Genomic DNA, 27,455 nt, shown 5'->3' with positions numbered 1-27,455 from the left:
TGGAAGTATGAAGTTCTTGGGCGGCCTCTTGTTCGTTTTCCCAAGATTCTTCCTTCGAAGATGTTGCTAAGAAAGGTGCTATGTCTAATTGAGTGCCCTATTAGCTTGGCCTTCCTCTTCAAAATATGATTTATGAGCTCTCTTCTTTCTTTTACGTCCTGCAACACCTTTTCGTTGGACTTCCTTACGACCCATGATGTCTTGGTCATCTTCCTCCAAACCCACATCTCAAATGCTTCAAGCCGGTCTTTTTCGTACTTTTGGACGGTCCAGGTTTCACACCCATACAACAAAACACTCCAAACAAAAGCCTTTATGAATCCTTTTCTTACTTCAATTTTTAAATGTTTGTTTGATAGGAGGCTGTACTTTTTCATAAAAGTTTGCTTGGCTAGCGTTATCCTCTTTTTTATGTCTAGGGTACATGTATTGTTATATGTTAGCGTGCTACCCAGATAACAGAATTGATCCAACTGTTGAATTACTCTATTTCCGAGAAGTATTGTTGGATGGAGGTCAGATTGCTCTTTTTCAACGATCATTGATTTTGTTTTGGCGGCATTAATTTTCAAATGGAACTTATCCAGAGCATTAGAGAGAGTGTTTAACATGTGGTTCATGTCACTCTCGTCCTCTGCTATCAGGGCGATGTCATCAGCGAATCTTATACGATGTATTTGTTGACCGTTTATTTTTACTCCATTTGTTTTTTCCTTCAACTCTTCAATGGCCTCCTCTATGAACAAATTGAATAGATAGGGTGACAGCGGACAACCCTGTCTCACACCTTTTCTTATCTTGGCTTCTTTTGAGGAACCATTAATATCTATGAGAGTGGATTGGTCCTTGTACAATTTGAGGATGGTTCTTCTGTCTTTCCAATCAATTCCTCTTTTCTTCATGACTTTAAACAATAGGTACCAATCCACTCTATCAAAAGCCTTCTCTAAGTCTATAAAGGTCGTGTATGTTATAAGATTCACATCCAGTCGTCTTTCCAGTATCTGTCTCAGTGCCAAAATTGCCTCTCGTGTTCCCACTCCACTTCTAAAACCAAACTGATCCTCTCTAAGCTGTTCCTCCACTTTCTTTTTCAACCTGCCCTTTATAGTGTTCAGGAGCACTTTGGATGCGTGGGATAGAAGTGTTATGGTTCTATAGTTGTTGCAGTCTGCTGCATTTCCCTTTTTAGGTATTGTTATAGACTTACTCTTTACGAAGTCGTTGGGCAATTTTCCCTTTTCGTAGCACTCACTTATGATGTTATATAGTGCTGTCTTCGTCCGTTCGTCTACATTCTTTAAAACCTCAGCAGGTATATCATCTATCCCAGTTGCTTTTCTATCCGTTAAGGCCTTCACTGCAAAATCGAATTCAGCCCTTGTCAAGGGTGGTCCTTTGCAATCGGGATCTACTTCTTCTTCTGGTTCCAAATAAATCCTTTCGTCTTCGATATCATTTCCACAGTACAGATCTTCTAGATATTCCTTCCATCGCTCAGCTACCTTTTCATTTTCGAATAATAGGTTTCCGTTTTTGTCTTTAACAATATTGCTCTTTGTTTTAGGTGTATATTCTAGGCTTTTAACTCTGTTATATGCTTTATCGATATTATTTTTGTGTAGTAGGCTTTCGATTTCTTTACAGTTTTCACGTAACCATTCATTTTTTGCATTGCGACATTGGTCTGTAATTTGATTTTTGATCCGTTTGTATTTGACATAATCTTTACTCCTTAGTTTGTTTCTTTCCTTGATTAATTCTAGTATTTGTTGATTCATCCATGGTTTCCTGGGTTCTAGGACGTTTTTCCCAATACTTTCGTCACATGCTGCATTGATGTTTTTTTTCATTGTCTCCCAAGAAGTTGGTTCTATCTCATTATTAATCTTTACTAGAGTTGATTGGAAGTCTTTTACTAATTTTATATCTTTTAATTTTTCCAAACACCAGTGCTTTTTCTTGGCCATGATTATTTTCTTAAATCTAATATTGCATACCGCTTTGACTAGAGTGTGATCACTATCTATTTGATTTCCAGGGTATGAGTGACTAGATCGTATTTGATTTCTATATTTTTTCTTCACTAGAATGTAATCAATTTGATATCTCCTCGTGTCTCCGGGGGCCTTCCACGTGTACCTCCTTCTCTTGGGGACTTCGTACATTGTGTTGGTGACGATCATCTCAGACTGCTTGCAAAATTCTATCATTTTTTCTCCTCTTTCATTCATATTTCCTAAACCAAACTTCCCGATACATTCTTGATCAGTTGTTTGACTTCCGACTGAGGCGTTGAAGTCTCCCATAATAATCACATTTGATTTGTTTTCGGTAAGTCTCAGCAGCTCCTCAAGTTGTTCGTACATGGTGTCAATTTCTTCTTCGTTGCAGCTTGATGTTGGAAAATACACTTGTATGACGTACATGTCTGTGGGCTGGGCTTGTAGCTTTATCATAATGATTCTTTCATTTACGTGAAAAGTGTTAAGGACGCTGTTCTTCCATCCACCTTTCAAAATGATTGCTACACCTTTGCTGCCTCTTTTTTCACATCCACTATGAATTATTCTCAAGTCGTCTTTGACATAATCGCCATTTCCCGCCCATCTTGTTTCGGAGATACCTAGGATATCTAATTTTGCTTGTGTCATTTGTTGTGAGATTTCTTCGATTTTGCTCGGTTGTAGCATGGTTCTAACATTCCAAGTACCAATGTTGAATTTGTTGTCACAAGGGTTTCGCTGGTTGACGACCTGAGAAGCCTTGTTCCTTCCCCTGCCGGATCTTGGGGTCCGAGGTCCATGATCAGTAAGTCTTAAGTTGTTGATCGACATTTATGGCTAACCAGGGTTAGGGAATCCTGAGGATCTTTAATGCAGTGGTATCCCTCTGGCCTTCTGCATCCTCAAGCCGTTGACCACACTGTTTGGTTCATCCGCCCTTTCAAGGCAGTTTCCCACCTTGGGGACAAGAGATTGCCCCACTCTACTTAGCTCATCCGCCCCAAAGGCCGTTGGCTTTGTAGAGGTGCCTCCTTATTCCGGGAGACTCTCGGTCGTCAGAGCCTCGTCAGCGTAGCAGGGTGCACCACATGCAGGTGAGGTTGACATTTGAGTAGAGAGGTTATATATTCACTTCATACTCCAAGCACTCCCTAAAGAAAATAAGAGGAATAAATAATATAAATATGAAAAAATTATCTTGTTTTATATTTTTATGATGAACAATGTTTCTCAAGTATAAGTGGGTTTGCTTTTAAATAAGAACGGAATTCTTTGCAGGATTTGAAAAAAATATCTTAACTAACAACATCGCTTTAAGTACTCCGACTTGTAATTGTGTTTTCTGTCGTCCACAACTTATTCATCTGTGAAAAAGCTCTTTCTAAGGGTGCATTGTTCCGGGCAAGCATTAAATGATACGGCTTTACTACAAACTTTTAATTTTAACTCTTTGTTAAACTTTACTTGGGGACAACGGGACAGGCTATCTAAAAACGGACGTATGGTCACTTTACCCATTATGCCAGTGTCGCGCTATCAAACTTGTTCACTATGGACGCTTTGAGTGTGATGGTGCTTTACTATATTTTGGAGAGCTGTGTCCTAGCTACAATGTTTAAGCTTATCAATTTGTTTAGTAATAGGTGACTGAAAAATGAATGAATTACGATATGTTAGAAAATATTTTTTTTAAGCGTTTTTAAATGAATAATTAATGTGAATTATGAAAAAATAATCCATTTCGTTTCTGCGTGGCTGATAAGTTAACTAGTGAGAATTTTGTACAAGTGAGATTTAAAGATTGAGGATATGAATGAGTAACTTTGAAACGGATTTTTTCTGTGCTAACAAATAATAATCAATACTTATAGTTGTTGCAAACTATCACTTTGCGATAAAAAGTCAACTAAATAATAAATGAAATAAGCGAGTTTTGTCCTTATTTTATATTTAAATTTCAAAATGAATCGGCATTCGTTATTGCTTTGTTATTGTTATTTGATTGTTTGGCACGTAAGCTGATATGAGAATATGAAGAATGTCATACACCGCCCGCAAAATAAGTTTATGGTTTATAAAAAAAATATGTCAAAAGTAATGTACGTACTAACACATATCGGTTAGTTAACTCAAATTTATTCTAAATTTATTCACATTAAAAAAAGATCAATGAATCGATTTGCTTTGTTATAAATTATGTGTACCGTACCTAGATTTGCATAACCTGGGGAGATGTGATTTGATGTGTGATAATGAAGAAATACATCCAGCGCCTGCAGATATATCCGAAGTTAAAGTAGAAGGTGTTGAAAAAAAATCAAAATAAATAAATTGCGCAATAAAATTGCCATCCATTATCGGATCATTATTTGAAATGAAACACGTTTCTACTAATATTATGATACACACGATGAACGTGCAAAAGAGTAAAAGCAATGCACGAATCAGTTATTTCACAAGTTACTATTAACTATACATAACGAGTAATTCGCATAGCGAACAAAGAAATGTGAAAAGGTTGCTCTCTTAACGAGCGACATTTCGCATAACGAGCAGAGAGAGCACTTGTGAGCCGGGACTTTCGTGACTTGGGAAGGAGTTACCAAGAAGACCCCCACTTATGCTGTGAGTATAACTATAACAGTACCTGTAGAGTCTACAGTCAACGAGATTGTATCACTAGTCAATATCATGAACTCTAGGTGGATAACAACGATATTGAAGGGCCTGTGAAAGAGCACAGCCAAGAGCTGACCACCGAACAGCTTGTGGAGTTGCATCATGTTTCACAGCAAGAAATTATGGAGAAGAGCTTGTTAATGGAGGAGGAGGAAGTAGCAGATCAAAAATCTTCAAGCAAAATAAGAGAAATGCTGAAAGCATAGGAAACTGTTGCATCGTATATTAAGAAGCATCATTCTAAAGTGGCTATTCGTGCTACAAATTTATTCAATGATAATGATGTGGCTGGTTTTCGCCAATTTTTTAAGCGTCTTAAACTCATATTTTTATTTAGGTTTTTTTCAAATCTGAATTGTATTCCAAGTTGTTACACTTCTTAACAATTTATAAGGTATCTTCTTTAAATAAACGTTAATAATTTATGTTAAAAAAATACCATACTTACGGCATGGAATGCATTATCGTATTTTACATTGATTTCTATGTGAAAACATGTTTCATTTAACGAGTAAGATGCTGGAACGAATTATGCTCGTTATAAGAGGTTCCACTGTATACTTAATTTCGATCTCATTTTATGATAAGGGCGTGCAAAGTTTACTATGTTTTCATAACAAAACTTGTATTGCTCGGGATGGATTTGCCAAGTGCCTTAATTTCCGTTTGTTATCATTGACAGTTTCTTCAGCTTCGACTTCCTAAAGCTTCATAACATTTTTAATTGACATTTTCAACAAAAGAAAAACTCGATTACGTTGTTGATCCGTGTCTCGATTTTCGTTGCCATTATTTCCAATCAACAAAGACATTTAAGATTATATAAACCCCAAAACTTCCGAGGGAAGATCGTTTGCGACAAATATTTCTTTATAATACGAGTATACTAATATTTAACTCTACTCACAACAAAGCAAATACTATGCATTCGCTGTGAATTTCCTGTCGGAGCTGATCAAATCATTCTGTGAACAATCGAGTCCTAGCGTCTATAGTCCTAGGGTTATCACGAGTTCTGATAACCCCAGTTGAAGCTTAATTCGAGATAAAAATATTTGTATTTTATTTTTTTGTTTTTATTTTTATTTTTATGTTTTATTTTTCTATCACTCATCCTTTTTCGTTTGTAGATATTGAAATTGCTTTTAAATTTATGATGCAGAATTGTCTGCTCTAGTGAGTGGATTACCTCTTAAAGTAGTATACCTAGTAAAGATTACCTAGTAAATAATCAGTACTGTACTGCCTTACTCATAGACAAAGAAAAGGCGTTTGACAAGGTACAATGGAGGTGATGACGATATAAACATAAAATACAGGGACAGACGTATAATTCACACACTGTATAGAGAGGAAGCTGCTATAGTTCGACGTGGCAATGAACAAAGAAGCAAGAATTAGACATGATGTGAGGCAAGGGTGCTCCTTGTCGCCAGTGTTGTTTAACGCATATGGAATAATGGTTGGAATATCCTGGAGAGACCACATCTCGAACCACGAAGTATTTATTGTACGTGAATAATCGAAGAAAGAAGGCACCTACTCGCAACTATCGCGAAGAGACGCGCCAAAGGGATCGATCCCGTGTTGTAGTTATATTGATATCAGTAGTGATTTTTTATCCATACTTTTGATTTATGAAAAATTAAGAGCGAAGTGTATTTTTGTTGACAAAGTATTACAAAATACACCTAATAATAGACAAATATCAGATGAATAATAGATGAATAAAATAATTAAGAGCCAAGTGTATTTTTACTGAACAAAATATTGTATTACAAATTAAGAAGAATCAATATTTAAAAAAAAAACGACGTACAAAACACCCGTCCTTAGTGTGTTAAAACACAGATACGCAAAATTACACCGCGCTGCCTTCGACGATGCAGATTGATTTTACCCTTTACAACGTTGCCAAATCCATGCAACAGCAAATATATTTTTAACTGTTTCTATTATATAAAACAAATGTGTTTTTATGCGAATGGTGTACATTTTTTTATGACCATGATTTTTTTTCTAGTTTCCAGTTGATGTTCTTACAATGATCACCGTGCCACGAGGACATGGGCTGTTCAACGCATGAGGAGCTGAAAAGGGTTTCGCAAATAGACCAGAGTGGCAAAGGAGGTGCCTTTTGTTGTTTATTTGGTTTATTTAAGATTTGTTAGGTTATGTTAAACTCTGATACCTTGAAGAAACCCATTTGTCCAGGATGTTCTCGATGGCGGCCGTTGAGATTGGTTGGTTTGATTGCTCCTCCTCGTTGTCAGCTTCTCTTTGAGTTTCATCATGTTGCTGGACTACTAGTACTTGTCACTACAGTTGTCAGCTCTTCTTAGTGTTCTTCAACGAGCTCGTGCGCTGAACCACTCGAGTGTCCTCAGCTGCTTCTCCCTGCATCGGAATGGAGTCCGTGAGTGGCGTGATGGACGAACATAAATATCGTTGTGCGCAGCGTTCGTTGTGCGAGGCATCACTGTAAATTAATAATTAAATAATTATTGTTTGAGCAGAAAAAAAAATGTATTTTAAGTTAATAATATAAATAAACAATTATACTAAAATGGGTGTAATGGTTACCGTATTTAGCTACCGGGTTGGAGGTCCTAGGTTCAATTCCTTTGTGAAAATAAATATTAGTGATTTTACACTCTAATATTTATTTTATATTACCATGGGCTGGTCCCTTAAGCGCAAGAGTGATCACCTTACATTCATGTAAGTATTGATCAAGACAACACTGCAACATATAAACGCGTTGTTATCTTGATCGTTAACACATGAAGGAAAGGTAATCAGCCCTCCGCATCAGGTATCAGTCCACTGTGATACCTGAAGCGTATTCTTGTATATTAAAAAAATAAGAAATTAGGATCAAAACCAGAATAGCTAAAAAATTTAAACGCCTGGTTTATAGTTGTTTATAGCGATTTCTCCAATTTGACAACAACAACAACAAAACTTTTGAATACTAAGATGAACGATATTTTTAAATCTGTGACTTTTACCGATGACTTTGATGGCCACCACTTTTACCGGCAACCCGATTCTCCACAAAGTGACGACCCTGGTCCTAGTTATATTGATATTTGAATGATTACAGCTCGTCTAAACGATCGTGAACTTCAAAGACAACGACGCCTGGAGGCGCGTTGCAGGAGCCCGGGTGAGGACCTATCCGACATCGGATCCGTTCGTTATAGTTCATAAGGAACTGTCACGAGAGGTGGTATCATACATGATATAACTAGCAAAGGACATTGGTACCATAAACCAAACAAGGACAACCCTCTTCTAGAATGTCAGTTTTGCGTGGTTTTCTCCCAGCAATGAGCAAATGCTGACAAGTTTCTAATTGGTCTACACTGGATCCCAACCTCCTGTTCCCAACACAGATTAAAATATAAAATCATTTTTTAAGTTAGAAGAAAAAAAAACACTTAATGATCTTTAGATCATTTATAAACCTTGTACATCATAATAAGGAAGGTAAAAAAACACTTAATGATCTTTAGATCATTTATAAACCTTGTACATCATAATAAGGAAGGTAAAAAAACACTTAATGATCTTTAGATCATTTATAAACCTTGTACATCATAATAAGGAAGGTAAAAAAACACTTAATGATCTTTAGATCATTTATAAACCTTGTACATCATAATAAGGAAGGTAAAAAAACACTTAATGATCTTTAGATCATTTATAAACCTTGTACATCATAATAAGGAAGGTAAAAAAACACTTAATGATCTTTAGATCATTTATAAACCTTGTACATCATAATAAGGAAGGTAAAAAAACACTTAATGATCTTTAGATCATTTATAAACCTTGTACATCATAATAAGGAAGGTAAAAAAACACTTAATGATCTTTAGATCATTTATAAACCTTGTACATCATAATAAGGAAGGTAAAAAAACACTTAATGATCTTTAGATCATTTATAAACCTTGTACATCATAATAAGGAAGGTAAAAAAACACTTAATGATCTTTAGATCATTTATAAACCTTGTACATCATAATAAGGAAGGTAAAAAAACACTTAATGATCTTTAGATCATTTATAAACCTTGTACATCATAATAAGGAAGGTAAAAAAACACTTAATGATCTTTAGATCATTTATAAACCTTGTACATCATAATAAGGAAGGTAAAAAAACACTTAATGATCTTTAGATCATTTATAAACCTTGTACATCATAATAAGGAAGGTAAAAAAACACTTAATGATCTTTAGATCATTTATAAACCTTGTACATCATAATAAGGAAGGTAAAAAAACACTTAATGATCTTTAGATCATTTATAAACCTTGTACATCATAATAAGGAAGGTAAAAAAACACTTAATGATCTTTAGATCATTTATAAACCTTGTACATCATAATAAGGAAGGTAAAAAAACACTTAATGATCTTTAGATCATTTATAAACCTTGTACATCATAATAAGGAAGGTAAAAAAACACTTAATGATCTTTAGATCATTTATAAACCTTGTACATCATAATAAGGAAGGTAAAAAAACACTTAATGATCTTTAGATCATTTATAAACCTTGTACATCATAATAAGGAAGGTAAAAAAACACTTAATGATCTTTAGATCATTTATAAACCTTGTACATCATAATAAGGAAGGTAAAAAAACACTTAATGATCTTTAGATCATTTATAAACCTTGTACATCATAATAAGGAAGGTAAAAAAACACTTAATGATCTTTAGATCATTTATAAACCTTGTACATCATAATAAGGAAGGTAAAAAAACACTTAATGATCTTTAGATCATTTATAAACCTTGTACATCATAATAAGGAAGGTAAAAAAACACTTAATGATCTTTAGATCATTTATAAACCTTGTACATCATAATAAGGAAGGTAAAAAAACACTTAATGATCTTTAGATCATTTATAAACCTTGTACATCATAATAAGGAAGGTAAAAAAACACTTAATGATCTTTAGATCATTTATAAACCTTGTACATCATAATAAGGAAGGTAAAAAAACACTTAATGATCTTTAGATCATTTATAAACCTTGTACATCATAATAAGGAAGGTAAAAAAACACTTAATGATCTTTAGATCATTTATAAACCTTGTACATCATAATAAGGAAGGTAAAAAAACACTTAATGATCTTTAGATCATTTATAAACCTTGTACATCATAATAAGGAAGGTAAAAAAACACTTAATGATCTTTAGATCATTTATAAACCTTGTACATCATAATAAGGAAGGTAAAAAAACACTTAATGATCTTTAGATCATTTATAAACCTTGTACATCATAATAAGGAAGGTAAAAAAACACTTAATGATCTTTAGATCATTTATAAACCTTGTACATCATAATAAGGAAGGTAAAAAAACACTTAATGATCTTTAGATCATTTATAAACCTTGTACATCATAATAAGGAAGGTAAAAAAACACTTAATGATCTTTAGATCATTTATAAACCTTGTACATCATAATAAGGAAGGTAAAAAAACACTTAATGATCTTTAGATCATTTATAAACCTTGTACATCATAATAAGGAAGGTAAAAAAACACTTAATGATCTTTAGATCATTTATAAACCTTGTACATCATAATAAGGAAGGTAAAAAAACACTTAATGATCTTTAGATCATTTATAAACCTTGTACATCATAATAAGGAAGGTAAAAAAACACTTAATGATCTTTAGATCATTTATAAACCTTGTACATCATAATAAGGAAGGTAAAAAAACACTTAATGATCTTTAGATCATTTATAAACCTTGTACATCATAATAAGGAAGGTAAAAAAACACTTAATGATCTTTAGATCATTTATAAACCTTGTACATCATAATAAGGAAGGTAAAAAAACACTTAATGATCTTTAGATCATTTATAAACCTTGTACATCATAATAAGGAAGGTAAAAAAACACTTAATGATCTTTAGATCATTTATAAACCTTGTACATCATAATAAGGAAGGTAAAAAAACACTTAATGATCTTTAGATCATTTATAAACCTTGTACATCATAATAAGGAAGGTAAAAAAACACTTAATGATCTTTAGATCATTTATAAACCTTGTACATCATAATAAGGAAGGTAAAAAAACACTTAATGATCTTTAGATCATTTATAAACCTTGTACATCATAATAAGGAAGGTAAAAAAACACTTAATGATCTTTAGATCATTTATAAACCTTGTACATCATAATAAGGAAGGTAAAAAAACACTTAATGATCTTTAGATCATTTATAAACCTTGTACATCATAATAAGGAAGGTAAAAAAACACTTAATGATCTTTAGATCATTTATAAACCTTGTACATCATAATAAGGAAGGTAAAAAAACACTTAATGATCTTTAGATCATTTATAAACCTTGTACATCATAATAAGGAAGGTAAAAAAACACTTAATGATCTTTAGATCATTTATAAACCTTGTACATCATAATAAGGAAGGTAAAAAAACACTTAATGATCTTTAGATCATTTATAAACCTTGTACATCATAATAAGGAAGGTAAAAAAACACTTAATGATCTTTAGATCATTTATAAACCTTGTACATCATAATAAGGAAGGTAAAAAAAGATGCAACTTTAAACTGACCATTTATTTTCGTCCTCAATACGGGACATCTACCAATTTTATAGCCCTCCCGCCAACCGCGATCGGAGACTCGTCGGTTGGCGGGAGGACGTCGGACGGCCAATGCGGCGCGCGGCGACGCGGTGCATGTCTGTCTTGTTCCGACTCGGAACAAGAACAGACGTTCAATATGATTTGAATTGTGAGAAAATAAAATTCAATATTCATCAATATGACTGATTTTGTTGTACTAAAGAATTAACTCCTACATAATATTTAATCATCGAACATGGATGATTTAAATTATCACGAGCACACTACGATCTCATGTAGGAATAATGAGGATTCTTTTCTCGAGAATGCTGGAGTTACAAGTAACTACAATAATGAATTATATGTCACCCTTGAAGTATACGTCACGTAACAAATTTAAAATCTGCGGATAAATGTAAGATTAGCGCATAATGTAAAGTTTTATAGGAAGCACCATTTTATTTAGTTTTAGATGAACGAGTCAATACCACATACAGATTGGATCAAACGCTTCGGCGTTATTCGTAACGAAGTCGGTGCTAGTTGCTAGTTGCTAGTGTCCGTATGGAACATCGTTTTAATCAATGTTTAGATCAACACCAAACACAATGATTATAAAATAGGAACATACGGTGTACATTTTTTTAGACATACACGGGTATCTCAAGAATAGACATACACGGGTATCTCAAGAATAATTATTTCTAATCAATTCGTTAAAATGTCTATATTAAAGTCCAATTTTAATATAATAGAGGACAAATGAAAAAAAAACTAAGTGAGTAATTATTTTTATATCCACAAAAAAAAAACAAATTTATTATTATGTATTATGAAAATAAAATGCACAAATGTTTCAAATACAAGCATTATAAACATAAGATATCAGATGAAAAAATGATTGGACGTGGAAGGAAGCTGATAATTGTGTCAAATAAATTTGTCAAAACAATACAACTGTATATGTATTATGTACAAAACACGACATCCGTGCATGACCCGCGTACACTTCTGAAGGGTAATAATGACCGAAGTGCAGAGTAACAAACACTTAAGCTCGAATTAAAAATGCGTGCGAATATAGATTACATATGGGAACATTTTTGAGGTTATTAGGTTTCATTTCGTATGACACATGTTTAGGAATTTGCAAAAACAGTAAATAACACTACACATTTAGGAATAAAAATAAATTAAGCTGGGTGAGACCACAAAAGAAAGTAGAATCATTGCCTCGATCTAAGTTGAAAATACAAGGCACAGCATCGATCTTTTTTATTTATTGACATATTTTACCATCCGATTTTATTTAGGGTTACGTATTTGTATTAAATGTTAATATTATTTTGATAAGTATGCTGTATATGGATATTTTGCTTGCAGTTAAGGGAACTGGTATTGGTATGTATTTTAATAATAAACCATCTCTAAATAGGTCGGCGTTATTTATCTTATTTTTATTTACTGTTAACTCTTAAACGCTACCATGGGTACTGGAGTACCCCACAAGATTAAAAAAAAACCAATATTAAAAAAAAAATCGTGACCACACTTGCGCCATTCAAGCTAATCTCTTATTATTACTTACTGCGACGAACTGTCCATCGCAAGCTAGTGTCGTGCAGGTACAGACGTGTGGGCGGGTGTTCCGCGGTAGATACTCTAGAACCCCACGGTAGTAGTTGTGAAAGTTTTTTAAAATTCGAAGGTGGCTAAACTTCGTTATTTATTGGTAAGTTTAATTAAATATTGTTCTTGAAATATATATTTAACTCTTTTTTTAGGTATATTATGTTTTTATTATCACTTAAAATCGTGTTTTTATTATTCCATTTTATATATTTTTATAAGTTTGTTATTTTCCATTACAAGTAATCTACGTTTTTGTTAGTCATATGTCTCATAGATCAAATCGACGACTTAGAACTGATGGTGAAATAGCAGCGTTCTTAGAAGATTCGGATAATGATGAGTTAAATACTGGGGGTGCTTCAGATGATGAACCGGATGACCTCATTCAAGATTTTCGCTATTTAGAAGAGGCTGGTGTTAGTTCTCAAAATCACACCTCCACTCTTGTTGCTTGCGAAGACGTTGATTGTGGCGATGAAGATGATATTCGTGATATCGTATCGATATATCTTCATAATGAAGTACTACTGCCAGAAATTATAGCATTTTATAATAAAACAAAATGTGGGTTAATGTTTTTGACCAAATGAGTAAAAAGTATTCTACGTCTAGAAAAACGAAAAGATGGCCTTCGTGTATTTTCTATACCCTCTTAAATACGGTGGGAGTAAACTCCTGGATTTTTTTATACTATGTCAAGAAGTCCAGACAAGAAACTCATACCGAAATGACGTATATTTTTTAAGGAAATTGCAAAGTCTCTTATAGCGCCGTATATGCAATAAAAATTATAATGGCCAATTTTGCCCCGGGATATACGGGAATACATGGTATCCTAAAAAATGAAGTGCGCAATGCTGAACCGGTCCCTCGAGATACCAAACCCGGTCGCTGCTGCTTCTGTCCGCATATAAAAGATAGGAAATCGAGGACCACGTGCTCCTCTTGTCGTCGTCACATTTGTGCGGACCATCAAATAAAAATATGCAATCTTTGTAACCAAATGTTTTAAAAAAAAAAAAAAAAAAAAAACATTTTCTTTTATTTGAATGCCTAAGTTATAGTATATTTGAGAAAATAAAAGAAAATCATTGATAAGTTTATAGTTTAGATTCGAATTCATAAATATCTACGGGGTACTTAGGTACCCCACGGTAGTATTCATGCCTATAAAGATGAGGGTAGTGTTCTATAGTTAAAACTAAATCAGTCGCAAATAATTCGTTGTTTTGACAATAGAAATAAAATGGCCTGCGTTTTTGTTGTTGCGAAATTCGATATTAATTTATATATGAATAGGATCACTGCACTGACGGGACTTATCTACCTGTAGTAGGTGATCAGTCTTTTCTCAGTATGTATGTATTGAATATTTATAGGGGTGTGTATTATGTAAGAAATAACTGATGATTTGAGTGACATTAATTGAATTCATTATTTGTAAGTGTGGTATTACTCAATATACATTATATCTGACAGCATTTTTTGCGTCGTTGTAGTAGAAATATCATACGTATATATTTTAAAGGAGAATTTGCTATTTACTTTACGCAAAACTACGAGAAAATTATGGATGGTGAGGCCTAAACAGTTAAACAGATCGTTTTTAAAAATTAAATCAAGTTGTAGCAGAGGGAGAAAACTGTATACCTACACATATATTGTTTTTATATGGTCGGGAATATTATTGACTTAAAAACATAATTTATATAATAATATTAAGAAAATACAAATATTTCTTTAAAAACATATAATACTTACGTTCAAAGACCGAAGATCCGCCACCTTACCACCGCGAAGTTGTTCAATTCCACGTGTACCACGTTGTAAAAATGCAAATAATATGTACATGTTGTTTTTTGTAACATCTGGTGTGTGGTTTCTGAAAAAAAATACAAACAATGAATGAATAAAGTAGGTAAAATAGTTATTATATTAATAGTTTTTACATTAGTTATTACGATCGAGATAACACTGCGTTTATATGATGCAGTGTCCTATGCACCATTGCGGTGCGGATAAGGGTTTGAAGATGAAGAAGTTATTGCAATTAAAAAAAACAACACCTATTTGAATGGGAAAAATGTAGCGAACGTAAAATATACCATAACTAAGGAAACGTAATTCATTTTTTAAAGCTCACTGAAAAAAATATCACTTCACAGATGAGCCCATAAAATACTATATATATCCAGCCATGTTTCAGAGCTACATTATTATACAAATAATACATTATTAAAAAAAAACTTTTGAATTTGAAATAAACAGTCATATAGAAAAAAAATAAAACAGAAATATGTATTTGTGTTTTTTATTATTTACAAAAATACTTTAATTTCATACTATTTTTGTGAGCCTAAGCGGCTCATTATTAAAAATAAGTATCAAGTAGAGTGGATTCGAAGTTCGAACCCAAAAACTTTGACTCGAGAGTCCGCGACACTAACCACGGGACCACAACCAGATACCGAAATTTAGAACGCAATTACATGTATATTTTGCTTACAACACTGTTTTTGTAAAATAGATTTTGTATTCGAAATACATATATAGTTTTGAAATGATAACAGTTTTTTTTTTAATATTCGCAAAATTACAATACATACCCTATATATACATTAGGTGGGCCGATGACGTTTTTTTGAATTTTTTTTTTGCGAATTCAACAATGAATTGTTGAATTCGCAAAAAAAAAATTCAAGCGCTCTAAAAAGTTGCTTTTTGGATTACACATAACGAGACAAATATTTAAAAAAATATTCGATACTACTTTTGGCCCTCAACCAGAGTTCAAAGTTTTCGGAACAGCCATTTTTTGCGCTTTACCAGCTGTCATTTCGTAATTCAGTAATATAGACAGTCTAATTAAATGTTGCGATATGTAATATACTTTACTTAAAAAGCACTTAAAGGCAAAAGTTGCACTTTACGTTGTTATAAATAGGTAGCTTTGTTTTAGTAAGTCATTATATCCACCAGTATTCGGCCGGCGCGCGGCGCTCTAAGGAATCGGTTGCGCTGTCCGTAATTTTCTTTAGATTCCTGTACTTTAAAAACGAGTTAGAGTTTTATAATTTAAGTTAAAAAATAACTTAACAAACGATTAAAGTTATATTAAATACATTATTGTGTTAATTAAAACCGAAATGAGTTTATCTAAACCCTGTATAAAATAATACTAATTTTGGTTTTTAGCCACTTTTATTTTTGGAATTTTTCTCTAACCGGTTTAAAAAAGAACTTTGTTATCTACAGGGATAGACATGTACATGTATATTCCAGAAGACAACAAGATTTTTGTCGAAACCAGTTGGAAAAAAGTACCAATAATGGATGTGGTTAAAAACAAAGTTCTAGTTTTATTTTATTATAATTATTATTATTTTCGGAGACTTCAATGCCAGAATAGGTAATCAAGAGTTAAACGGAGTTATGCAGAGATTCAATGAAATTACACATAATGCAAATGGAGAATCACTGATACAGTTTTGTGCCCATAATGAACTCCGAATCAACAATACATTCTTTCCGCATAAGCAACAGCACAAGTATACGTTTGAAAACACTAGAGGAGAAAAATCTGTTATTGACTTCATAATCACGAATAGAAAAATACACCCATCAGAAATTATTGACATCCGAGCATTAAGCTCAGCAAATATTGGTTCTGACCATAAACTTGTGATGTGTAAAATCCGAATGGAAAGACCAAATTTCCGGAAAAAGCCCCCAAACTATGTTGAAAAATTAAATATAGAAGACCTTGAAAACGATGATAAGCGGACCGATTATAAAACCAACATAATAGAATATACAGCCAAAAGTCCAATAACGGAAAATGACGATGCGGAAACGGCATGGAGTAAAATAAAATCACATATTCACAAAGCATCTGAAAATGCACTAGGAAAAAGGAAAGGAAATCTGAATGGAGGAAAAAATACAAAACCTTGGTTTACAGAGGAGGTTAAAAAACTAGCTTCAGAAAAAAGAATAGCATATTTGACATACAAAAGTGCCGTCTCTCCACAGACATACCAGACATACATAATAATTAGGAATAGAATAAATTCAGAAATAAGAAAAATAAAAAGGGACTACTGGACAAAATTCACAAAAAAAAATGGAGAATGATCTATATGGAGCTCAGAAAAAAGTATGGAAAATGCTCAGAAATAAAAAGAAACCAATGAGCGAATATGTGCAAGCAAAGAAAATATCCTTAGGGGAATGGGAGAACTATTTCCAAAACCTCTATCAAACAGATGGAGAAAATCAATCAGAAATTACAAGTGTTAACGAAGCGAGCGAAATTGAGTTAGGGGAAATTATGGCAGCAATCAAAAAACTTAAAAACCGAAAGGCACCCGGAGTTGACAATATTAACAATGAACTGTTAAAATACGCAGGGGAAAGTTTAAGTGGAGAACTATATAAACTGTTCAACAAGATACTAGCAACATCTCATATACCAGCCGATTGGAAGACTAGTATCACAACCCCTATATTAAAAAAAGGACAGAAAAGTAACCCGGATAATTATAGAGGAATATCATTGTTATGTTCAACTCTTAAACTTTTCACACAGATCCTGAAGTCCAAACTAGAAGTGACCATTGAAAATAGCGAAGAGCAACAAGGTTTCCGAAAAAATCGTTCCACAACAGATGCAGTATTTATAGTGAGGCAAATAAAAGAAAAAGCTATTGAATATAATAGGCCGGCCGGCATTCATATGCTTTATTGACCTCACAAAGGCGTTTGACCCAGCCAGACTTAATGATATAACGCAAATACTGGCTGAAAGAGGAACGCTCCCGGAAATAGTCAACATAATCAGGCAACTCAACTCAAACACAAACACCAGAATCAGAGTAGATGGTAATCTCTCAAATCCCGTAAGAGTCGGTACCGGCATCAGGCAGGGTGACAGTCTGAGTCCATTCCTCTTCAATCTCATCATGGATGGGATTGTGGAGGATATTAAAGGACTACATAAAGGATACAGACTGGGAGAGAAAACCATCGATGTTGTCTGCTATGCGGATGATGCCGTTGTATTTGCTGAGACTGAAGGGGACCTGCAACTACTCTTGAACACATTCCACCTCGCTAGTCAAAAATTCAATATGGCTATATCCGCTACAAAGACCAAGAGCATGGTGTTCTCTCGCACCCCAGTGGGATGTAGCGTGACTGTGGACGGCGTCTTGGTAGAGCAGGTGGAAAAGTTTAAATACCTGGGTGTGGACCTATGTGCTCAGACGGATCTGCGAAGTGATGGGGCAAGTGAACAAAGCTACAGCCATCTCAGGATGCCTGGAAAATGCTATATGGAAAAACCCTGAGATGAAGATCGGCAGCAAGATCAAGATATACAAAACTTGCGTCCGACCCATCATGACGTATGGAATCGAAAGTAGAGCAGACACAGCTGCCAAGCTGCCACAAAAAACGCGCTTAGAGTGTCAGAAATGAAGACTCTGAGAAGCATAACAGGCAAGAGTCTTCGAGATAGATTGAGAAATGCCAAGATCAGGGAAATATGCGAGATCGAAGATGTCGTTAGGTGAAGAAGGTAACGAAGAAGACAATGGTATGCGCATGTGAGGAGAATGGAACCATCCAGACTCCCCCACATGGCATTGTACGGCCAACCCCATGGTAGACGACTCCCCGGCAGACCACCAAAGAGATGGGCCGATAGCTGGGAATCGACGTCGCAGGATGCTAATCCCTCTTAAAAACAGGCCGCAAGGCCTATATCAAGAAGAAGAAGAAGAACTACAACCTTGAATACCTCAATTACACCAGCTCCCATTAGTATGAAAGTGTAACCGGAAAACCTCTGAGACAAAACCATCATGTCGAATCACGGAAGGGCGGTAAAACAGGATCAAAGTGAAATCCTGAAAGTTGGAAGTTGGCCATCCACAATGACGAGGAGCTCAACAAGCTGCCCTCCAGCGTGAAGGCGTCCTGCCCAACAACTTGGCCATTCTCCAGCCCATGGGATTAAGAGGAAGGCGTTTTCATTTGTTGGCTCATCATTTCCTCGTTCCAGACTCGACGACCCGAGACCGATTGACATTTTAATCCATTTATTTTTTATCTATCATTATCATCATCATTCTATTATTATTATTATTAACTCTGTCTTAATAAGCGCCCTTGAGGTAGTATTTTACGAAAATGGTGCTATACAAATTATCCAAATAGGGGTTAATATATATATATATATATATATATATATATATACATATATATATATATATATATATATATATATATATATATATATATATATATATATATATATATATATATATACAAATATATATACATATATATATATATACATATATATATACATATATATATATACATATATATATATATATATATATATATGTATATATATATATGTATATATATATGTATATATATATATATGTATATATATTTGTATATATATATATATATATATATGTATATATATATATGTATATATATATATATATATATATATATATATATGTATATATATATATGTATATATATATACATATATATATTTACATACATATATATATATATATATATATATATATATATATATATATATATATATGTATATATATATATATATATATATATATATATATATATATATATATATATATATATATATATATATATATATATATATATATATATATATATATATAGATATATATATATATATATATATATATATATATATATATATATATATATATATATATATATATATATATATAAATATATATATATATATATATATATATATATATATATATATATATATATATATATATATATATATTTATATATATACATACAGTTAACCCCCCTTTAACGTTGAGATAGGTCCCGCATTATTGGAGAGAACTCAATACTTTAAAAAATAATTTTTTTCTCATAAAATTAGTTATTAATGTTTAAGGAGTGTAAAAACTTGGAATATAATTTAGATTTAAAAAATAAAAAAGGAAAATTAAAATATGAATTTATGACAAATAATTAATCCCCTTTAACTAAAAAAACTGTTTTAAGACATTTGTTTTTGCCGATGCTTCAAAGTTTGGCGAAAATGTGTCGCAGCATTATCATTGAATAAATTTGTAGCACGAATAGCCACCTCCTTATTGAGGTGATGCTTCTTAATGTACGATGCAACAAATTCTTTTATTGTGCTAGAAGATTGTTGCTCTGCTACTTCTTCCTCCTCATCAACAACTCTTCTCCTTAATTGCTTTCTGTGAAACACGATGCAACTCCATAAGCTCTTCAGTGGTCAGCTCAATATCGTTATCCACCTCGAGTCCTATGATATTACAGAAGTAAGGGCACTTGTATCCGATGCAGACAAAGTTAATGCTTACAACATTATGAGTGGGTCCAAATACTTGTTCGCAAATCAGGATTATCTCCAAGTATAGGAGTTATTTTTCATATTATTTTATGACGGTCGTCAGCCCCGTAAATGCCCAGACTTCCATATTCTCCTACATCTTTGAGGAGATGTCAAAAATAATAGGAAAGTAAATGCTGATGTATTTAGTACGAGTAAATCCATTTTTAATCACAGGGAGTCAAACTGTGGTTCGATTAGAACTGGATCCGATACATCAACTGGTGGTGATTGATGCTTGTGAGAATCTCCCAATCACAGTTGAGATACAAGAAGATACGCTTTTTCCACTTGGAGAAACATATTATGTCTCTGTGATGACCCTTTGGTCATCCTTGCCTTTGCATTGCAGCAAATACAGTATGTATAAGACCACGTTATTTTGAGTGGGGTGAAGTATACTATCACCGCATAATCATATTTATGTGAGAACTAAAGATGTACTATAACTGCATAATCATATTTGTTACAGCTGAAAGTTACAAAACCTATGTGAGAACTAAAGATGTACCATAACTGCATAATCATATTTGTTACAGCTGAAAGTAACAAAACCTATGTGAGAACTAAAGATGTACCATTACTGCATAATCATATTTGTTACAGCTGAAAGTTACAAAACCTATGTGAGAACTAAAGATGTACCATAACTGCATAATCATATTTGTTACAACTGAAAGTTACAAAACCTATGTGAGAACTAAAGATGTACCATAACTGCATAATCATATTTGTTACACCTGAAAGTTACAAAACCTATGTGAGAACTTAAGATGTACCATAACTGCATAATCATATTTGTTACAGCTGAAAGTTACAAAACCTATGTGAGAACTAAAGATGTACAATAACTGCATAATCATATTTGTTACAGCTGAAAGTAACAAAACCTATGTGAGAACTAAAGATGTACCATAACTGCATAATCATATTTGTTACAGCTGAAAGTAACAAAACCTATGTGAGAACTAAAGATGTACCATTACTGCATAATCATATTTGTTACAGCTGAAAGTTACAAAACCTATGTGAGAACTAAAGATGTACCATAACTGCATAATCATATTTGTTACAGTTGAAAGTTACAAAACCTATGTGAGAACTAAAGATGTACTATCACTCCATAATCATATTTGTTACAGATGAAAGCTACAGAATCCATATTCCAAGCCATTTGCCCTTGTGGAGGGTATACAAAGCATGTCCATTCTGGGTCTGGGTGGGTAAAAGCTAGGCAGAAAGAAGCTCAGAGTAATATAGAGATAGTGGCCGTAGTGTAGCGTAAAAAGGTACAGTATAATAAGCATCATAAGGCAGCGTATATGTATAAGAAGGGAGATCTTGTTTTGTATCGTTTTCGGTTCGGTTCTAGTGACAGGGTATTACCCAGTGGTGTTTGTGTGTGTGCTGTGACTCAATTAGTATGTAGTATATAATAGTTAGTAAGTTGTGGAATGCGGGAAAATGCCCATAAATGACCACGTTGAGGTTCGCCAACCAGCTGGCCGCTTTTCCCGCGGAGGCGCAAAGAAGAGGATAGCGCATGAATGCAGGATTGCGACGTGGAATGTAAGAGGACGTATGGATGAAAAAATGAATGAACTGTGTGATGTAATGGAAAATAAGTGTTTGGATTTGTTATGTGTGACTGAAAGCTGGAAAAAAGGTAGTGGATCGATGGAACGCGACGGCACTTTGATTCTCTGGTCTGGACTCCCGGAGTCAGATAGAGCTTGTCGGGGCGTCGCCGCGTTTCTATCACCCAGGATGGTAGAATGTATGAAAGAGTATGTGTTCGTCAACGCAAGACTCATGTTTGTCAGATTCAAAATCGGGTTAACAAAGCTACTTGTTTTAATAGGATATGCCCCCGTCTCCTCGACAGCGAGTCTGAGAAGGATGAGTTTTGGTTGAATGTAATGAGTGTGATGAATGGAAAAATGAATAATGAAAAGGTAATTCTGGCCGGTGATTTGAATGGCTGGGTTGGTACAAGGAGAGACGGTTTTGAATCAGCGCTCGGTTTGTATGGAGATGCGAGAGTGAACGATAATGGGAAGAGATTGCTAGAGGTGTGTCTGGAATGGAATCTCTTTGTGTCAAATACTTTTTTTGCACACAAGGGAATGCATCAATATACTTGGGAGAGATGTGATGAATGGTCTATTATCGATTATGTCGTCATTGACTCTAGATTGAGATCCGCCACAGTAGACACAAGAGTGTTCAGGGGGGCCGAAATGGAAACAGATCACTTTTTGGTGGTTTCAAGAGTGATTCTGTTCCAAGGGTGGAGGGCCAAAACGAACAAGGTGGCGGCTCCTTCTAGAGTCAAAGTAGAAAAACTACAGAATGATGACATAAGAGTTAAGTTTGAAACAGACGTATGCAACAGGTTGATTGCGGAAGATGTAAATGAACTTAGTATAAATGAAATGTGGGAACATCTGAAAGGTAGTGTGTGTGAATCCGCAAAGGTAGTGTGTGGTACAGCGGTACAAGGAAGGAAAAAAGGCGATGCGTGGTGGGATGATGATGTTAAAGATTTAGTGAAAGAGAAGAAGAATGCGTGGTTAAAGTGTTTGGCAGTGAGGAATAAAAGCTCCGCTGAGTATGAATCGGTTAAAAAAGTATACAAGGATTGTAAAATGAAAGTTAAGCAAGGGGTGAGTGAACGAAAACGTTTGTTGAGGAAGGATGAAGGAGTAAAAATGACAAAAAATTTCCAAGAAAATATAAAAATTTTCTGGAAAGAAGTCAAAAACTCCCGAAGTCTAAGCTTGAATGGATGTACGAAATCGATTGCAGCGAAAGACGGAAAAATGGTGACGAATGAAAAAGATATAAAAGAGAGATGGAAAGAGTATTTCGAGGAGGTGTATGAAACACATACGATTAATAACGTTAGTGACGTAAGTACATTTCCCGAATATGTGTGAATGATGTTTCAAGAGAGATAAGTATGGAAGAAATTAAGAATGCCACTAAGTCCTTGAAAAATGGAAAGGCTCTAGGATTTGACAATTTTGCCGCAGAATACGTCAAGAATGGTGGCGAATTAGTTCTCACATGGTTGCATAGGCTCTTTAACCGTTGTCTGGAGGAGAGTTAGACTCCGGTGGATTGGAGAAGGGCAGTTATAATGCCTCTCTACAAGGGTAAAGGTTCTAGGGTGGAATGTGGGAACTATAGAGCAATCAGTCTATTGAGTGCTGTTGGCAAGATGTATGGTCGAATCCTTATTGAAAGAGTGAGAACCATAACAAAGGACAAAGTGTGGGATGTCCAGAGTGGATTTATAAATGGGAGAGGATGTATGGATCAAATTTTTGCCTTGCGCAACATTACGGAAAAGTTTTTGGCCAAAAACCAAAAGCTTTTCTGTGCTTTTGTGGATTTGCAGAAAGCGTATGACCGAGTTGATAGAACGAAGCTATGGAAGGTGTTATCTGAGTATGGGGTAAGCAGTAAACTTATCCAAGGCATAGCATCCTTGTACGAGGATAGCACTGCATGCATAAGGGTAAGTGGTTCATTTTCATCCTGGCTTAGCATCTCTAAAGGTGTTAAACAGGGATGTGTAATGTCACCGTGGCTGTTTAACCTATACATGGATAATTGCATGAAAGAACTGAAAGATTTAAATGTTGGAGCTAGAATGAATAATTTGACTGTCTGTTGCCTTTTGTATGCTGACGATGCTGTTCTTCTTACCGATAGCAGAGAAGACCTGCAGGCGTTGGTGACAAAAGTGTATAATGTGTGCAAGGAAAGTGATTTATTGATGAATGTTAGCAAATCCAAGATTATGGTTTTTGAAAGAGAAGAATGCAGATCTGAATGTGAAATATTGGTAAACGGAGAGATTTTGGAACAGGTAGATGAATTCGTGTATTTGAGTAGTATGTTTTCTAGGGATGGAAAGATTGATAAAGACATAGAAAGGAGAGTGAATGCTGGGAACAAAGTGAATGGTGCACTGGAATCAGTTATAGCAAAAACCTATCAGCGGAAGCTAAACTGGCAGTGCACAACGGAGTCCTGGTTCCAACTCTAATGTATGGAAGTGAAACATGGAGTTGGCAAAAGAAGGATGAAAGTAGACTGAATGCAGTCGAAATGCGATCTCTCAGAAGAATGTGTGACAAAACGATGTATGATAGATGTGCGAATAGTGAAATAAGGAAGGAATGCAAAGCTGAGATAAGCATTATCGATAAAATTAAGAAAGGTGTGTTGAGATGGTTTGGACATGTAGAACGAATGAGTGAGGAAAGAATGGTAAAACAAATTTATGAGGCGAATGTTAGCGAGAAAAGAAGCAGAGGAAGACCGAGAAAAACATGGCACGATCAGGTATGCTAAATACTTGAATGTGGTCAGGTTAGGAGTCGTAACAATCGGCGGGTATGTATGAGGAGATGCATGAACGTGGAAGAGGCGAAGAATGTTTGCAAGGACAGAGTGGTGTGGCGCTCTATTCTCTCTGCCTACCCCTGCGGGGAAGCGGCGTGATGGTTAGTTAGTTAGTTAATATATTACTAAGGAGCGATCAGGAATCAATCATATGATAGATCAGTTGTATGGTGGCCCTTATATAGTTACTAAGGTGTTTGCTGATATTGACCAGTATACTATCAGAAGCATCAAATGTATGCATGGTTATAAAAAAATTCAGTGTAATAGTAGTATTTGATGCTTGAGGCCTTGTAGCTCTGTAGGCCCTGGGAGCTCCAAAGGACTCGAGTGAGTCAGGCACCCAAGAAATTAGATTGAGATTATTTGCTAGACCTACAGGAAAGTTAGTGATGTGGAAGTAATTGTATCGGTACAAGTACAGTGATTATTAACTCATCTACCGAGTTGGGCTTTATATAAGAACTTAAGAATGATTACTTTGTAATGGGTGTAATGACTATTGGGATATATTTGGTGGACAATAGTTAGCATAATAAGTAGGGACTCTAATAGTACTGTATGGGAAGTTTAGGTACCACAAAAGCCAGAAAAACTGGACATAAAGGGGTATTAGGTGTTCTTTAAAGTACAGTTAGTAATGGATATAACTAGTTTGTTTTACCCTAGTAAGTACCGAGGAGTATAAGATATCACTAGCGTGGTATCCTTATTGTGATTACATTTGTGTAATGTAATGTATCCTGTGCGGACTGAATAAGCGGGGCTTATTGTGATTACATTCGTATAATGTAATGTGTCCTGTGTGGACTGAATAAGCGGGGCTTATTGTGATTACATTCGTATAATGTAATGTGTCCTGTGTGGACTGAATAAGCGGGGCTTATTGTGATTACATTCGTATAATGTAATGTGTCCTGTGTGGACTGAATAGGAGGCGGCTTATTATGATTACATTTGTGTAATATAATGTGTGTATGTGTGGTGGTTTATTGTGATGACATTTAATTATTCAATGTTAGTTTGCACCGGGGTACTTCTAGAAAATTTGGTGATGGATTTACAAACTTGTATTTATTTAGATTAGCAGTGACAGGTATATTGAAAGCTTTTGAATGTTAATTCACAGTAAAATCGGGATACAATTTTATTTTGTTTCACATTTTCAATAAATTTTGCAACTTAGTTTTTTTTAAATTGCTTTGAAAGAGCAGATCTGTCAGGAAGCCTAGATGCTTCTGTATCAAATCTGGGCATGCAGTGGGACAGCTTTCAATATGCTATGTTAGTCGCAAGGTGACTGTGGGTAAGAGGTGGCGTATCATGAATTACATTTTTATTATTTAATGCTAAGTCAGAAGAAGTGAAGAAAAGAGAAGAAGAAGAAGTCACGGAGTCAGAAGTCAGGAGTGGTAATTTAATTAAATGTTCTATACTGATGGATTTTGTATTCCCGTACTTGTACGCCTGTATGTGTACTGATGACGGTAGAGCTGATGTTTGTGTGTTTCAGCATTATAAAAAAAGGGAATATGGTGGAGTATTGGAAGGACCCCACACAGTTCCAGGTTGGGAGAATGTTACGGCGCAAAATTCTAACAACTTGAACTATGACCCCAAACGGAGCTAGGAGCATGTCAGGGATGTACGCGAGGAATGTTTATATTATTAGACCCAACCCTGACGAGATTGACACAGAGGAGACTGCACACACTTGTTCTTGTACTGTCATAGCGACCTATTGAATAAACTGATTGCATCCTAATTATGAATTATTATTACCTGAACTTTGTTAAATATATATATATATATATATATATATATATATATATATATATATATATATATATATATATATATATATATATATATATATATATATATATATATACATACATACATACATACATATATATATATATATATATATATATATATATATATATATATATATATATATATATGTATATATATATATATATATATATATATATATATATATATATATGTATATATATATATATATATATATATATATATATATATATATATATATATATATATATATATATATATATATATATATATATATATATATATATATATATATATATATATATATATATATATATATATATATATATATATATATATATATATATATATATATATATATATATATATATATATATATATATATATATAAATATATGTATATATATATATATATATATATATATATATATATATATATATATATATATATATATATATATATATATATATATATATATTTATATATATATATATATATATATATATGTATATATATATATATATATATATATATATATATATATATATATATATATATATATATATATATATATATATATATATATATATATCTATATATATATATCTATATATATAAATATATGTACATATTTAAATTTACTATCTGTATAAATTTAACAGATGACAAAAACAGTAATTTCATTGCAAAAACAGCCCCATGTGACAAACGTTACAGCATTATACGCAACACTAAACATTGATCATTGTGGGCAGCGTGCTTCTTGACAACTGATATCACTAGGCAATTTCTGTGTGTTTTGTTGCATTG

General features: G+C 33.6%; 1 long non-coding RNA gene across 1 annotated transcript; it reads left to right on the top strand.

Moving 5' to 3' along the window:
- Positions 1-14,217: 14,217 nt before the first annotated feature.
- On the top strand, positions 14,218-26,382 carry LOC148300562 (uncharacterized). Its single transcript, XR_015838928.1, has 3 exons — positions 14,218-14,318; positions 20,591-21,702; positions 26,343-26,382. It is a non-coding gene; the product is annotated as an uncharacterized LOC148300562 (long non-coding RNA).
- Positions 26,383-27,455: the final 1,073 nt, after the last annotated feature.

Source organism: Brachycentrus maculatus, unplaced genomic scaffold (genome assembly GCF_059751285.1).
Source record: "Brachycentrus maculatus isolate JH-2025_06_01 unplaced genomic scaffold, ASM5975128v1 h1tg000693l, whole genome shotgun sequence".
Taxonomy (NCBI): Eukaryota; Metazoa; Arthropoda; class Insecta; order Trichoptera; family Brachycentridae; genus Brachycentrus; species Brachycentrus maculatus.
Note: the sequence above shows the minus strand (reverse complement) of the source record. Positions and strands in the feature narration are given on the sequence as shown.